This window comes from Dermacentor silvarum, chromosome 6 (genome assembly GCF_013339745.2).
Source record: "Dermacentor silvarum isolate Dsil-2018 chromosome 6, BIME_Dsil_1.4, whole genome shotgun sequence".
Classification (NCBI taxonomy): domain Eukaryota; kingdom Metazoa; phylum Arthropoda; class Arachnida; order Ixodida; family Ixodidae; genus Dermacentor; species Dermacentor silvarum.
The window spans coordinates 9,042,102-9,057,417 of NC_051159.1; the positions used below are offsets into that span (position 1 = coordinate 9,042,102).

General features: G+C 43.1%; 1 long non-coding RNA gene across 1 annotated transcript; it reads right to left on the minus strand.

Moving 5' to 3' along the window:
* Positions 1-6,841: 6,841 nt before the first annotated feature.
* Positions 6,842-11,501, minus strand: LOC119454964 (uncharacterized). Its single transcript, XR_005192687.2, has 3 exons — positions 11,285-11,501; positions 10,036-10,139; positions 6,842-7,914 (listed from the first exon to the last, which is right to left on the minus strand). It is a non-coding gene; the product is annotated as an uncharacterized LOC119454964 (long non-coding RNA).
* Between the last annotated feature and the right edge of the window lie 3,815 nt (positions 11,502-15,316).

A 15,316-nucleotide genomic window follows, 5' to 3' on the forward strand; every position in this document is an offset into this window, starting at 1 on the left:
AGAACTGTTGTCGACGCCATCGGCGTTTTGCCCGCGTTCGCTCAAAATGCGTGCGGCGTTGGTGACTGTTGCCGGAGCCTCTGATATAAATAGGCACTGTGTGCCGCAGCTAAACGTCGCCTCCCTTCCCTCCCCCTCCCCCACGGCCTCTAGCTCGTCGGAAGAAGGCGCGTTTGCTCTACATACATGGTGATTGTGAAGGAGAACAGAGACGCCTACTTCTGCAGCCCTTAAGCGAGCACGGCGCAGAACGCGCGTTTGTTCTCCGCCGTGCGTTCGCTCCCCGTGAAAGACGCGCCCCTCGCGCCCTTTCACTCGCACATACAGCGTTCGGCGCGCGGCGACGATTTCTTCTCCAAATGACGTCATACGGAACCTCACGGCGACGGCGACGGCAGAAATCTGCTTTTGAGTGTCCATATAATTGCTATCGCAATAAAAGTTAATTAGCATAATAATGCTAAATATTCAATTGGGCGTTTTGACCATCCATTAGGCCATCCGCGTCAGAATTAGCTTGGAACTACATAAAAAAGTTATCCTCCTTAGAGCGTCGTCGCATTAATGCGAACACAAGAAATCCTGAGATATGGTGAATTCCATACTTCAGAACACTCTATAAGCATCAGTAGTTAATACATAACTTACCATTCACTTTGAACAAATACAAAAATGTCGATAATTTCAGCAAGAAAGAACTCAGACCATATGTTGGTAGCTTGTATTATATCTGATGTGATTATTATTCTGCCTTCGTGTATGGCTCTGAATATACTGTGTAATGTATACGTCCTGTTTCGTTTTCTTAGCAAATGGTAATCTTGTAAAATTCAGTCTCATGCTATGTTGTATAGCTGGTGTTGCGTTGTTTTGTATAGCTAGTATTGCTACTGTATATTTTATATAGGCTGATGATGATGATTGCTATTGTAGTGTTGTTTAAAATGCATTCTTTTAAAACTTTTCCTAATTCTCTTAACTCGCCGTGACGGAAATAATCTCTGTTTTTCCGTTCATAGATATTTCGTCCGTGAGGAATTCCAGCGACAGCTGGAAATATATGTGAATTATTGTACATGTGCGCACACTATTTGCTGACGTACTATTACGTTGCCTGGTGTTTTGGGTCACGTCAAGCTGCGTATGTAGCTTTTAGTCCAAAATGACCGTCAAGCATGTAAATTGGAGAATAAATTGATTTGATTTGATTGATTTCGTCGGACACTTTGAAAATTATTATCTCGAAACTGGTTCAGTCCTCAGAATTCGTTCCAAGTGGATACGCCTGCAAACTCAGCGGCTATAATTCGTAGATTGAAAGATGTGCCGTAAAATAATTAATGAAAAAGGTAATTAGCGTAATTATGTTAATTCTTCAGTTAGGCGTTCTGTTTTCTCGTGGAAGTAATGACCGCCTCATCGAGCAGTTTAGATCAAGGATTGTTATATAATTGTGCAATCTGCAACAGGCAATTTTTAAAAATTTGGTTCAGCTAAAATGAAACACCCTGTACATTTGTATACTAAATGACATCATAGAACCATATCGTACAAATCAAGGTAAGTGCATGGGCACCAGCTGAAAAATAGCAGAACAGGCAATGGGCCGGATTACAGATGTTCCCGTGGGAGAAACAAAGATTTCGGCCTTTTATTGCTTATATACTGCAGCTGATTAAACCTCGAGAACGTGAGGCTCAAAGCTACGGTACAATCTGTAAGCAACAAAAGATTTTTTTCTCTTACAGGCCGGGCCGGGTCATGCACACGCGGCCCCTAGCTAAGCTTAGTAATGAACGCCCGGGCCCGGGCCGGGCTCAATAGCACGGGCCCGGGTCGGGCCCGGGCTTGGAACCACGGGCCCGGGCCGGGCCCGGGCTGGTCTCGGTCATGTACGGCCGGGCCCGGGCCGGGCTCGGGATCTGTATTACGGCCCGGGCTGGGCTCGGGCCTTGTAAAGCGGGCCTGGGCCGGGCTCGGGCCGAAAAATCCGGCCCGTGCAGTGCTCTAGCTTGGATTAAAGAGACTGTCGGTCGGGAGTCGTCGGAAGGGCATGCGAAATAGGAAGGTGGCGACGCCGCCTCAATTTCACGAAGAACGATGCGGACAAGGCTATCGGTGGTCGGTTGCTGATTGGGCGGCTGAACGACTGCGCAGGACAATGTAGCGGCCGTGTTTGGAAGCCGCATGAATTGTTGGGCAGTGCGGCGACTCTTGAGTGCTTCAAAACGCCGGCATTCCTTGATAATGTATTCAATGGTCGAGCAGTCCTTAAAGACCAGCAAGTTGAAAGCATCATCAGCAATGCCTTTTAGGACGTGGCTTACTTTGTCCGCCTCGGTCATGGTGGCATCAACTCGGCGGCAAAGGGCGATAACGTCAAGGATGTACGACACGTACGACTCCGTGGGAGATTGGGCACGACAGGAGAGATCTTTCGAAGCGGCGCTCTGGCGGCCAATTGGTTTGCCAAATAGGCCACGAAGCTTCTGCTTACATAGATCCCAGCTGGTCAGCTCCGTTTCATGAGTGTCAAACCAGACGCGTGCTGTCCCACTCAGGTAGAAACCCACATTAGCGAGTGTCACTGTCGGATCCCACCGATTGTTGGTTGCGACGTGCTCATAATTACTTATCCAGTCATCAACGTCGACGTTGTCGGTGCCGCAACAAGATCCTGGGCCGCGGGGTTGGTCAAGATCACTGGGATGTGGTGCCGGTGGTGCGCTTGACGCAATATCCCCGCCTGTTGACATGGTGGAACTTGCCAAGACACGTCCGCTACGGAGTTCCGTCTTGAGTAGTACCCCAGCACTTCCACCAAAATGTCACGGGAAGCGGTGTAACTGAAAATATATTTACAAAATATCTACAGCGGGCTGTAGCACTGCCAAGATGGCCGAAAGACAATCTCCCCAATCGTCGTCGTCTTCACCCAAATGGTCAACGTCATCTTTGTCCCATTGCGCGCAGTCTCGTAACAATATATTGTCCCGAGAGTGTTTAGGCGCAGATTGTCGTCGTTTTTCTTGCGAAACGACGTCCTGGAGAAGAATTTTTCGCCAGCCCGAGCAAACTACCTTCTCGTTGGACCCAGCACCTCCACCAGATGTCACGTGGTAGTGACGGTCATTCACAGTTTGCTTCTGTGTTTTTGACCTTCACTACCATGTGACAAATACTAGTATCTCTTGTTTCTTTAGTGTTGTTTTTGCGGCTTTTATACACCGCTTTTGCCACACTTGCTTGCTTAAAGTTGTGTGCTCCAACCCATGATTGTCGTTTACATCATGAGGCAAACAATGTGAAATAATGTCGTATATGTAGAGAGGCACTCTAGTTTAATTAATTAGAGCGTAGAGAACTGCAGCGATACACTCTAAGAAAAAAAGGGTCAAAAGTGAGTCACAGCAACGTGACTCTCTTTTTCTACGCTGAGACCCCTTTTTGCGTGAGTCGAGTCACAAAATGATGGTCAACCCTTCTGTATGAGTCAATTGACTCCCAATGGCTTGCGAAGAGTCGTCGTGAAAGATCGCGACTCCTTTGTGACTGTGCAGCAGTTGACGAGAGAAAAATTATATTGCAGAAAAAATACCAGATAATTTCTTCTGGCTTAATTTATGCTTGCTTCTGGTTAGGCAGACCCTGAGGGTTTATGTCCTGGTTGTAATGCAGTGTCTCACTCTTTTGGCCCATGTTCTGCAATGTTGATTTTCTTTGACCATGTCTGTTGACAGCTCGCACGCTTAAGCGATAGCTGGTTTCCTGCGCTAAGGAATACTGGATTTGTCGCACTGGATTCTGACCATTAGTAAATCTTTAAAAAAAGGGTTGGCTACTAAAAAGAGCACATCAATGAGGTAACAAGTTAAGTTCAGTGGACGCACCCAACAGTGCTGATTGTAAATGTAGTTCTGTGATATAGAATTATATTTTGAGGGTTTATGTGCCAAAACCAAGATCTTATTATGAGATACACGGTAATGGGAAACTGGAGATTAATTTTCAGCAGCTCTTTAACGTGCCCGGAATTCACGGTGCACGAGCGGTTTTGCATTCTGCGCCCATTGGAATGCGGCAGCCGCGGTTGTAATTGTACTCGCGACCTCGAGTTCAGCAGCACAATGCCACAGCCACTGGGCTACCGTGGTTCGTTGCGTTTCGTGAACAGAAAGAAACGTCGGCGTACGCAACACTGCTTTTGAGCCTCCTTAGAGAAACATAAAAAAAGTCGCAGTTTCGCCCGAAAGACGAAGCTTTGATAGCTATAGCAATGTATTAGATAACTGCACGAAGCAAGGTTCGTAGTTTCATCGGCTGTATAAATTGCAATTAACATTCGTTTACTAATTACATTAGCAAGCATGGGGTCACGCGCGCGCGTGTTAACATGAACAGATCGCACTCAATGACCGCGAACTCTTGCTGTCACAGCGCTGGCGTGATGAAGAGCGCAAACAGAGGCGATCGAACGCTTCCGCTGCCTCTTTCCTTCAACGCGTCTCCAAAACTTTAAATTGCGCTACCACGGCTCACCCCGCCTTTGGACCCACCGGAGATTACCTCTTATCAGAGTGAGCGTGACGCAATACCGGTTTAGAGCAACGGCAACAGGAGACGCGTGCTAAACCAACGCCTCCGCGGGATCAAATCCCGGCCGCGGCGGCCGCATTTCGATGGAGGCGAAATGCCAAAACGCCCGTGCGCTTGCACTTTAGTGCACGTTAAAGAACCTCAGGTGGTCAAAATTTTTCCGGAGCCCTCCACTACGGCGTGCCTCATAATCAGAACTGGTTTTGGCGCTACTAAGTGGTTCGTTTGGAAAAGGAAAGGTTGGCGCTACCTTCGGCAGCCCTTGACGGACCACAGCTCAGCGCCAGTAAAACCCCAGAAAGAAGAAGAACCAACGCCTCCCTTGCCCCGGCTTTCGCACGTGTTATCACGTTTCCTCCTATAGATATATACATTGCTTGCCTAGCAAGCCACTATCCATCTCGGCTCACCCAGGAACACTTGCTCTCACGCGCGCAGTCAACGGCGCGGGATAGCATCTTTTCGCACTTGGACTTCATACGTAAGTTCACGGCAACGCCAACAGATAAATTTCACCGGCTGTGTCCAGATAATCGCTATCACAATAAACGTGAAATTTTTGTGAAAAACCAACTTCATTGGTTCTTCACGCCATGAGCCATCGGTGAACGACCTTCCAAGAAAATGTGTGGATAAATATCCGCCGAATATTTACGCCGGCAGTTGGTGACAGCGGCACACAAACGCACGAAATTGTGCGGGAAATGCAGTTCTGGCAACTTCATGTGCACTAGATTATACTGTAACACGGGCGTCTTTACAGTTCTACCTTACATCGAGTGCAGCTGCACCGTGATAGTTAAGCAAATTAAGCGCAAATACGGCGCGTCTTTATCACACTTCGAGCATGCTCCGAAGCCCTATAATAGATATTTCAAACGTATTCAGATTCGGACTAGCGAATTTTGCTGTAAAGTGAACGTAGCGGGTATCTCAAGACACATGTTTAAATTCGTGGCTGTTTCATTCGTGAACATTATGTACGTGAAGCAAAATTATCAGTGAGCAAAACATTTTTTAACGCGAGCAAACAAAACCGAAACTTGCGCACGTGTTGTGCGGCCCCAAAGTGATCCAAAGCCGTAGCCATCAAAAGCACGGCGCCATTTTGTAGTTGTGTTGCAACAAGCGTGCGCGAGCTCGCTGTCGTTGTTGAATGGCCTGGAAAGCGCTGCCTAGGGGCGAGTGCAACCGAACGTTACGACAAGTTATGGTGGGAACTTCGACCCTATAAACCATAAACATTGCCTGGATGTCCATTAGATATTTCAGTTGGACATTCAATACCTCTATTAGAGGTTCAAATAGATCTAGTTTACGTAAAATCTACGTAGGTGGTACTGTCAAAAGTCCTCTTTTTTTACGTCGAAAAGATGTTATATGGATGTAATTGCTGGACATTTGTTACATTCTTTGGATATTAGTTTTGAGCCAAAATACGTTATAAATACGTGCCCAAGATGTAATTTTATACATTCCCCAGCATGTGCGGCAATCGTGCAGTGTCTTTTTCACCTGATAGAAAAATTATACCAGCCTTCAAACATTGGTTCCACAGCAAAACTTTATTTTAGAACAAACATTACACATAATAAAGTAATCTTTCATAGAAAAATACAACTAAAATAAACTCACGTGCATATCCTCAAAGAGTATCTCAAGCTTTTATTCAGGACATGTTTAACAAAATGAAAGATATGTTGAACAGCAAAAATGAGACCTATATCATACAGAATCTTAGAATATTGTTGCTTAGGAAATATAGAACTAAACCAGAGCAATAAATCCCTAAATCATGCCCTTGCAAAGTATACCACAAGCTCTCCCTGAGGAATCCTTGTTATACCATACACAAAACGCAGCTAAGACAATATTGCATAAAAAATACTAAGATGAACAGAAAGACCTGAAATGTCGCAGCGATGAATAGCATGAACTTTAACAAGAGTTCCTTTGAACACGCAACTCTTACATCTGGCAGCATAAAGCTCAATATTTTCTCAGATATATTTGTGACCTTGTCAAAATGCAGACAATTCATGTGCAAGTAAAACAATAAAATCAATAGATGTGCAAGTAAAATCTGCGAAATGTGACTAGAAACTTGGTCGAAGCAAAATCCACAAAACCGGACTAGAAATACACAAACTACAAACTTCCAGGAGTGATGCACACATCTTCTTGGAGTAAAACATTAAACGCAATGCATGGTCCTTGTGATATCTGCTGAATGTGAGTAGAAATAAACAAATAAGTACAATCTTCTTTATATATTAGAATGAAATGAAAATTTAAAAATAATATTGTGCTGTCCAAATTTATGCTGTTATTTATGAAAGCTGTTTTGGCAATGATGACATCAATGGCAGCAGCAAGCTGGGCACTTGATATAGGAAACAGCACAAAGGTACCAAGAGTGGTAGAAAAAACATTTGAGCAGAGTAACCAGTTGGGCTTGTTGGTTGAACATCGTAGAAGGCCATGGCACGAAACCGACGAAGTACAGGAGAGGCACACAAAGAACAGACACAGCACTGACTTTCAGAAAGCTGATTCTTGTTGAAAGTCAGCACTGTGTCTGTGTTCCTTGTCTTTGTTGGTTCCGCGCTGTAGCCTTCTATGAAGAAAAAACATGTTGACCCACATCTACTCTACAGAAACAGTAACACAACTCTACAATATGTGTACATACTGACTTAGAAGTCTATGTGAAGACCCACTGTATGGATAAGTTATGCAATAGAGGTGTTGGTTGAACTTAAGACATGTATATCATTTACAAAGTATACACCTGGCACAGCAGTGGAGAACATGGCACATTCCAGACGTGGTCAAGCAGTTGACAATATTGGAGCACTTGGTAAAATGCGGAGACGCAATGGGCACTTGGTATACTGCATAAACGGAGAGCACTCGGCACAGCTGCGGAGCACATAACACAGTTCTGGAGCACTTGGAGACTTGGTAATGCACTTCGCAAATGGAGACGCCATGGGACACTTTATATACTGGAGAAGTGGAGAGCGCATGGCAGAGTCGCGGAGCACATAACAGTACTAGAGCATTTACCACATTGGTGACATCATAAAGCACTTGGCAGTTTTGGACAACTCGGCACACTAGATCTAGACGCCACGGGTGATGGGTGAAAGTACAGCAGGCCTAGGAGACCATGTCAGACGTGTCTGGGCTATTCAGTGGCACAGCGCTGAAGAAAGCAAGGTCACACTGGCAGCTAGATGCCGCGGGTGATAGGTAAAGGTACAACAGGCCGAGGGAACCATGTCACACATATCCGGGCTGTTCAGTGGCACAGTCCTGCAGAAAGCATGGTCACGCAAGGTCAAAGAGTTTAACATAAAATGCCGAGAGCTAATAACTTTTGACACAGGCTTTGGTGAGAAAAAAATCGTATACCATTTTTAGATATTACGTATGTGTTAAAAAATATCGATACTTTAGGCTAAGATTTGCACTCAATAAATTTTCTACTATATTCTTTGCACGTAAACTTGAAGCGTAGGGAAAAAGTTAAAGGGGGCTAAGGATCGTGCAGTAAGCTGTGGAATAGAGGAGTTTAGTGTGATGGCATAGAAAGATCGCTTTGGTGTATATGCCAAGGTACGTTATATTTCAGTTTGCCAAGATGACTGTTGCCAAGATGTGAAGTGATAAGTTTAAATAATTAGTAAGGTGTACGGTGTAGATTCATTTAGAGCAACAATGATGCTAAAGATCATTAGGATCAATATTTGCCTAGCAGTGAACTTACAGGTACGAGATTTCTGGCTTTATATTTTGTGCTTTAAATGGAGGTTGCAGACATAACCCTAAAAGAAGAACTCGTAAGTATCATAGTGTTCTAAATAATATACTGCATAGCTTTTGTATTAACCAGCCTCCCAAAAACCAAAACTGGTTCTAGAAAACATATATACTGCATTATTCAGGGTGGTCTGTGGCTTGCCAGAGTAGTTTTTTTTTTGTTCAAAATCCGGTATCAACTCAGTGGTATCGTATCAGTACTTACATATACCGAGTGTTTCAATTTAGCTGCACAAAATTTTTTAAAATTGCCTGTGGCACATAGCACAATTATAATCCTTGATCTAACCTACTCGATGAGGCGGCCATTACTTTCGCAAGAAATACGCCTAATTGAATAGTTAACATAATTATTCTAATAAACCTTTTATTTGTTTTACAGCACATCTTTCAATCTACGAATTACAGCCGCTGAGTTCGCAAGGCGTATGCACTTGGAACGAATTCTCAGGACTGAACCAGTCTTGAGATATTAATTTTCAAAGTGTCCTACGAAATGCATGGGCGTTCCAGTGAACTTTTAAAGGAAAATGTTGTTTTATGCATTGAAGCAAAGTTAACTAGAATGCCCATGCATTTCGTAGGACACTTTGAAAATTAATATGGCACATTGCAGACGTGGTCAAGCATTTGACAATATTGGAGCACTTGGTAAAATGGAGACGCAAAGGGGCACTTGGTATACTGCAGAAACGGAGAGCACTCGGCACAGCGACGGAGCATCTAACACAGTACTGGAGCACTTGGTGACTTGGACCACAGACCACCCTGAATAATGCACTATACAGGTTATCCAGAACCAGTCTTGGTTTTTGGGAGGCTGGTTGACGCAAAAGCTATGCAGTATATTATTTAGGACACCATGATGCTTACGAGTTCTTTTTTTAGGGTTTAAATGTCCACAACCTCCACCTAAAGCAGAAAATACAAAGCCAGAAATCTCGTACCTCTCAGTTCACTGCTAGACAAATATTTATCCTAATGATTTTTAGCATCATTGTTGCTCTAAATGAATCCACACCGTACAGCTTGCTAATATTTCAACTTATCACTTCACGTAATCTTCTATAGTCATCTTGCCAAACTGAAATATAACGTACCTTGGAATATACAGTGAAGCGATCTTTCTATGTCATTACACTAAACTTGTCCATTCCCCAGCTTACTGCACGATACTTAGCCCCCTTTAAATTTTTTCCTACGCTTCAAGTTTACGGTGAAAGAATATAGTAAATAGGTGCTTCAAATGCACGGCTACACTCGACAGTGCCTAGTGTAAATGATAATAAGTGTACGTTTTGCTAAGAAGCTCACACAGTTATTTTGTTATAACTAGAAAAAATTACTGTTACCCAATTGTATCAATGAAGTTTACTACCTACCTGCCTACCTAATTGTATGACAGTTGCTTCCTCTTCAATACAGGAGAGCTCGAGTGTGAGCCTCAATCATGCTATGTTGCTCAGAAAAAAATACCCCACTGCTGCTGCAGTGAACATGCAGAAAGACTCGTTTTTTTTCCAATCTGCTTTCGTATCCTAGGAGTGCTTTTCATAGCTGGTTTCAAATTTGAAATATGTTTAAACCTTTGCGAAACATATAAAGACACATTACCTTGGCAATGGCAGTTCTGTGCCTGGCAGAAGCGTGACGCAGCCACTCCCAAATGGCTGTTTCTACAGCAAACTCGCTGGTCTCATGGCCAGTCTGGACGGCACCTATGTTAAAGATTTTTTCATTATATGAAAAAAAAAGCATTCCAAATCAAACATATTTATTTATTGACACAGTAAGCAAATTACTACATCTCGAACTTCCTCACAGCAAAACTATTTTATCACCTCAACAACTCAGCCAACAAAAAGATCACAAAAAATTTTGGCGGTGCTCCAATTGCTCTGATGTATACAATGTGCAAAATACACATGCTGCCACTCCAACCACGTTCCACCTACATATGCTCTTGTCATTATCAAACAGCAGATGCAAAACACGTAGCAGGTAAATTTGAAGTGGAAGCGTGCTCTAATTTCCTTTAAATTTATCAATGAAATTTAAGCTAGTTTAAGGCTACACATACACATACCTCGACAGCCCCACGGGGGGTCTTCAGAAATGTTTTAGCATCTTTTGGAAGATTCCGGGAACACCCCTGTGCTCTAGGGACCTGTGGGTAATGTTACATTGTAGAGCCCACTTTGCAAGCGAAGCTGCGAAATTTTAGATGCTAGTGCTTTGGCTTCCTGCCCGTTCTGCGGTTCCCTGCACGTCAGCGTTAAATACATCGGAAAACCGTTCTTCTGAATCGTCACCGGCTTCGGATAGACACGAGTCACCGAAAACCTCCGTATTACGATCTGAACAATCTGAACTGCTTACTGCCAATCTGGGCCAGTATTTTGTAGCGATGCCTTATGCTTTATTTACTGGTCTTATCATCCACCACTCACGACGGCTGATACCGTTGGTAACGTGAGCGGACCATCGCTCTGACCATTGACCAAGCGCGAAAAGCGCGAAGAGGCATTAGCATCGGAAAGGCATCGCTACAAAATACCAGCCCTGAACAATGGCCTGTAGCCGCGCTACTGCTAACAGGCGTTGCGCTTACTGCATTGAAGCTAGGATACTCGCTTTAGGAGTAGCTCACTTGCGGTTCACTTTTGGGCACGCTACTGCTAGCCCGTCGCGAACGCTTACGGAGCTGCCGGTGTGCGAGGCTGTCGCCTGCCTCGATAGGCTGGCCAAGCGCTTCAAACAATTCGGCAACCTCGCGGCGTGCTCTGCTCTTAACATCTCTCAACATAGTGTTCATAATCAATACACATAAGCATGCTGGCTACGCTAACAAAAGTTTACTTACCGTTACGAGACAAAGGGCTGCTGTTCCCACCGGAGCTCACATCGCGCCTTCTGTGCCGCCGCTTTCGATGGTGCGATAAACAGACGTTCAAAGCTTGCGGTTCGTACGACTTTCTGATCGGTGGGCACTCTGGAGGACGCCAGTGACGATCACGCAGCCCCAACCCCAACAGCACTTCAAAAAACTAATGCAAACACGCTACTTCAAGCTCACTCCGGCTCCGAGAAGAATGATGCAATCGCAACGCAATGAATACGCCGCCAAAGCAGGCAGAATGAAAACCCGAGACGTTGCGCCAGACTGCTTCTTGCCGATTCTTCTTTAAAATTGCTACTATATTTACGTTATTATTTTATAATATTAAATGCTATAATATGTAACAATAATTATACAAAAACGCAACGTTCACAAGGTTTTATCTTTAAAGTATAAACAAAAGGCCGTTGATGACTGTCGGCGCCATTTTGTTAAGGACAATTTTCAGGATTGAGGCGCGAAATTTGAAATTTTACGTTCATTTGCTAGAAAAAGTTATTTCTTAGAAACAAGCAATTAACACAACACTAATACCGATTTCTATACCTACATGTGCAACAACCAAAAATTATCGAATTGGGGTAGGCAAGAGATAAAGGCGAACTTTGGACGCAATGATTTATAGCGCGTCGAAACAAAAAGATTGCAATTATGTAATATTGTTTATATTTCAGGGTACTGTCACTTCTTGAGATTATTTAAACAATACAAAAGCAACAAAATAAATAACACAATCATATTAAAATAGTGCATGAGATATTAAAATAAAAAAATAAAATAGCACAGCAATTACATAATTGAGATTTAGACAATGTCGTGTGCAATATTACGAGGCTGTGCGGGGGAATATACTTACATTGCGGAGTGGATTGCACATAAGCCTTGAAGGTCAATGATATTTATTAACACGACAGCGTTAAGGGCCCCGTGTCGCAGAAAATGCGGCGTTGGCATCGGCGTCCGTGGCGGAGAAAATGATCCCGAACCACCCCGACCGCGGAGGCCCTCCGTGTGGCGCAAGGTGTTAGTGAACAAAAAATTGCATTTCTCACAGTAAAATCCGTCAGAAAAACCACAGCCTACAGCCATGGTGGCATCGGATTGTAATTTGAATGTACGAGAAAACAATTCTGTTACGAGGAAACGCAAACACAAACCCCTTTTCCAGCATTTCTACCATACCAACAGTGGTGCGCTCAGGTAGTTTACTTGCGAAAATTCTATCCAGATGTCGCTCGCATCCTCGACAAGGTCAAATTGGGACTTAGCCTGCCTAATGCGTTTTGGACACTTGCGCGCGTCGGGCGGGGCAATAGCAAACAATTACTAAAATAATTAAAAAGGTCCCAGGGCCTTCACATTTTAATATAAGACGACTTATATTGCCCCTGTAAGAACGTCTTCCCAGCAATCCATTTCTGTTTAAAAGTGAAGCCCACTTTAAGGGGATTGGTGTAAGTTTGGTCTTTTAAGCTGGATTTACAACATTCTGTGTTGCAGTGAAGCCTAGTCATAAAGAAAAATGCGATGCTATAACGGGGCGCGATAACTCTATCGCGTTCCACTTTTAACGGCGAAGCTTAAGCGACCTCCACATTTTTTTGCTGCCCGAGATTTCAATGTAGTTCTTAATTACTCATACATCTCAGGCATTCATAGCACTTCCTAATGTCGGGGTAAATCTATCGGTAATGTCATATCCCTAACTTCGGGTGAGTTAAATAATAATAATAATAATAATAATAATAATAATAATAATAATAACCCAATAATAACAATACAACTACACACCACGTAAGCGCATACATACATACATTCATACATACATCCTGCACGCCTTCGAAACGTAGGAGGTATGGTTCAAGTGCTATGTGTACCAATTATTTTATAGTGCCTGAATGATATCTTATGTACATCCATAGTACGTTATCTGGTAGTCTAACATTCATGTAGATAGTACATCTTATAGACATCCATGCATTTCCTAATAAAAAAAAGTACGTACTCGAGACGTAATATGTACGTCACCTCAAGACGTTGACGTTTGGATCAATTATAGACGTTGAAGAGAGGTTCGTGGTTCATAGGGATCTTTCCGTGCTACGTGATTGCGACGACAAGGACGGCCAGCAGCAGCGTGTCGCCGATTTCGTCTTTGCCGACATCGAACAAGTGCAGCTCGCCGGAGCGGGGCAAGCACCCGAAGTGTTGCGGTCTGCACTGCGTCGTCTTTCATTGTGATGTGAGAAATCGTAACGCACAGAGACTGCCAGGTGCATACGAAAGCCTACCAGCAGGGAGTGACTGTGCCTTTTTTTTATCTTAAGGTGTCAGGTGAGTATATCAGCTTTAGTTCGAGTTTTCAAACGGCGCGTACTCGGCCCTTCCGGTTTGGCTACATATTGCGCGACGTTTCTCTTGACAGTTGCAGACGTTTACTAGGCATGCGCGCGGAGGCTATTATTACTGGATTTTCTCTTTTGTGTCTTGTGTTTTATGGCAAAATGGTTCTTTCATTTGTATTTTATGTTAGTATATTGGTATTTGTATATTTGGCAAGCAGAAATGAGCTCATTGAAAAGTTGTACCTCCCACTGAGCTGCTTATGAACCCAACCAAGTTAATCCTGTCTCGGCTATTGTATGTATAACAATTTTAAGTACATACAGTTGTAGTTGGCTTAATCGGTGTAGGATATTTTGTTGTAAAAGTAGAATTCTGTGTATTATTTTACTGCTTCCATACAGAAATACCTTTTTGCTTGGACCAAGGACCTCTGACAGCGTTGAATGAAATTTAATGAAGTGTGGTGCATTCTTCTAATTTAATTTTTAAAAATTTTGTCTGTCATGTATCAGAGATTAGTTTACCTTCTTGGAGAAACAATGTTGTGATCTCCTACTCTACTGTTGTTATCCTGCATATTTGTGTAATTTTGAAACGTATTTTATTTTAGATATTGAAGAAGTGGCAACAGCCACAGGAAGTAGCCATCTTATCCAGCACGTTATAGGTGAGAAATCGTAGCAGCCACTTTGGTATATCTCCTTAGCAGTATTATGCTGTTTGTTGTAATTTTTTTGTCCTCATTCCTGCCTTATTCATTTTAGTATTATTGTGCATACGGTAATATGTTTACATAGAGACAGAGTAATTGCTCAAGGACGAGGCATGGCTGGAGGAGACAAGACACACAAGCCTCCTTTGTCCGTATATCAATGTTGCGCAATTACTCTGTCGTTATCTACCAACAAGCCAAAATTTCTCATCAGGTACGATTACTAATTCTCTGTTATCACAATTTCATCAACGCAACATCGAAAGGACATATGTAAACACACAGGAAGACAGACTTCAAATGATGAAGAGCCATAGAACAAGGAGCATTGCTGGAGAATATTCTCCTCCTCGACCAGGAGAATAAGACAAGTCCTCTTGTCGACACGTTGGCTCCGGCGACATTCCTTGTTCTACCACAATTTACAGTTAAAAGGAACCATTATTGCTTTTGTTGAAGTATTATGCATTATGCAATAAAAATTAGCAGGGTGAAATGTGAAGAATGTGAAACTTTCTCTGTATTGTAACGCTAGATCCAAGACAGGCAGAAAAAGAAGAATGAGATTTAGAAAAGCACTTTGTTAGCACTGCCCAGTTGGCCAGCTTCATTTGCAACTTGCACGTTATTGCATTAATGAGCATAAAAATTCGTTAATTAAATTAGCTTGATGATATACTTATGTTCAGAGATGTTTAACTTGGAATTATGCAGGTTAAACAATATACAATGACATTTGAAGATGGCAGGCTTGCACTTGACTAGCACACCACTTGATGGCATGAGCTCAGGTTCGGGTTGCACACTCTTTTTCGTCTTTGCTGGCATTTTCATAAACATAATTTCTTCGTTATTGTCGGGGTTCTAGTTGTGTTGGAGCTAACTGTTTACCTTTATTTGTGTTGGTAACCACGTTACATAGACAACTGCTGTATTTT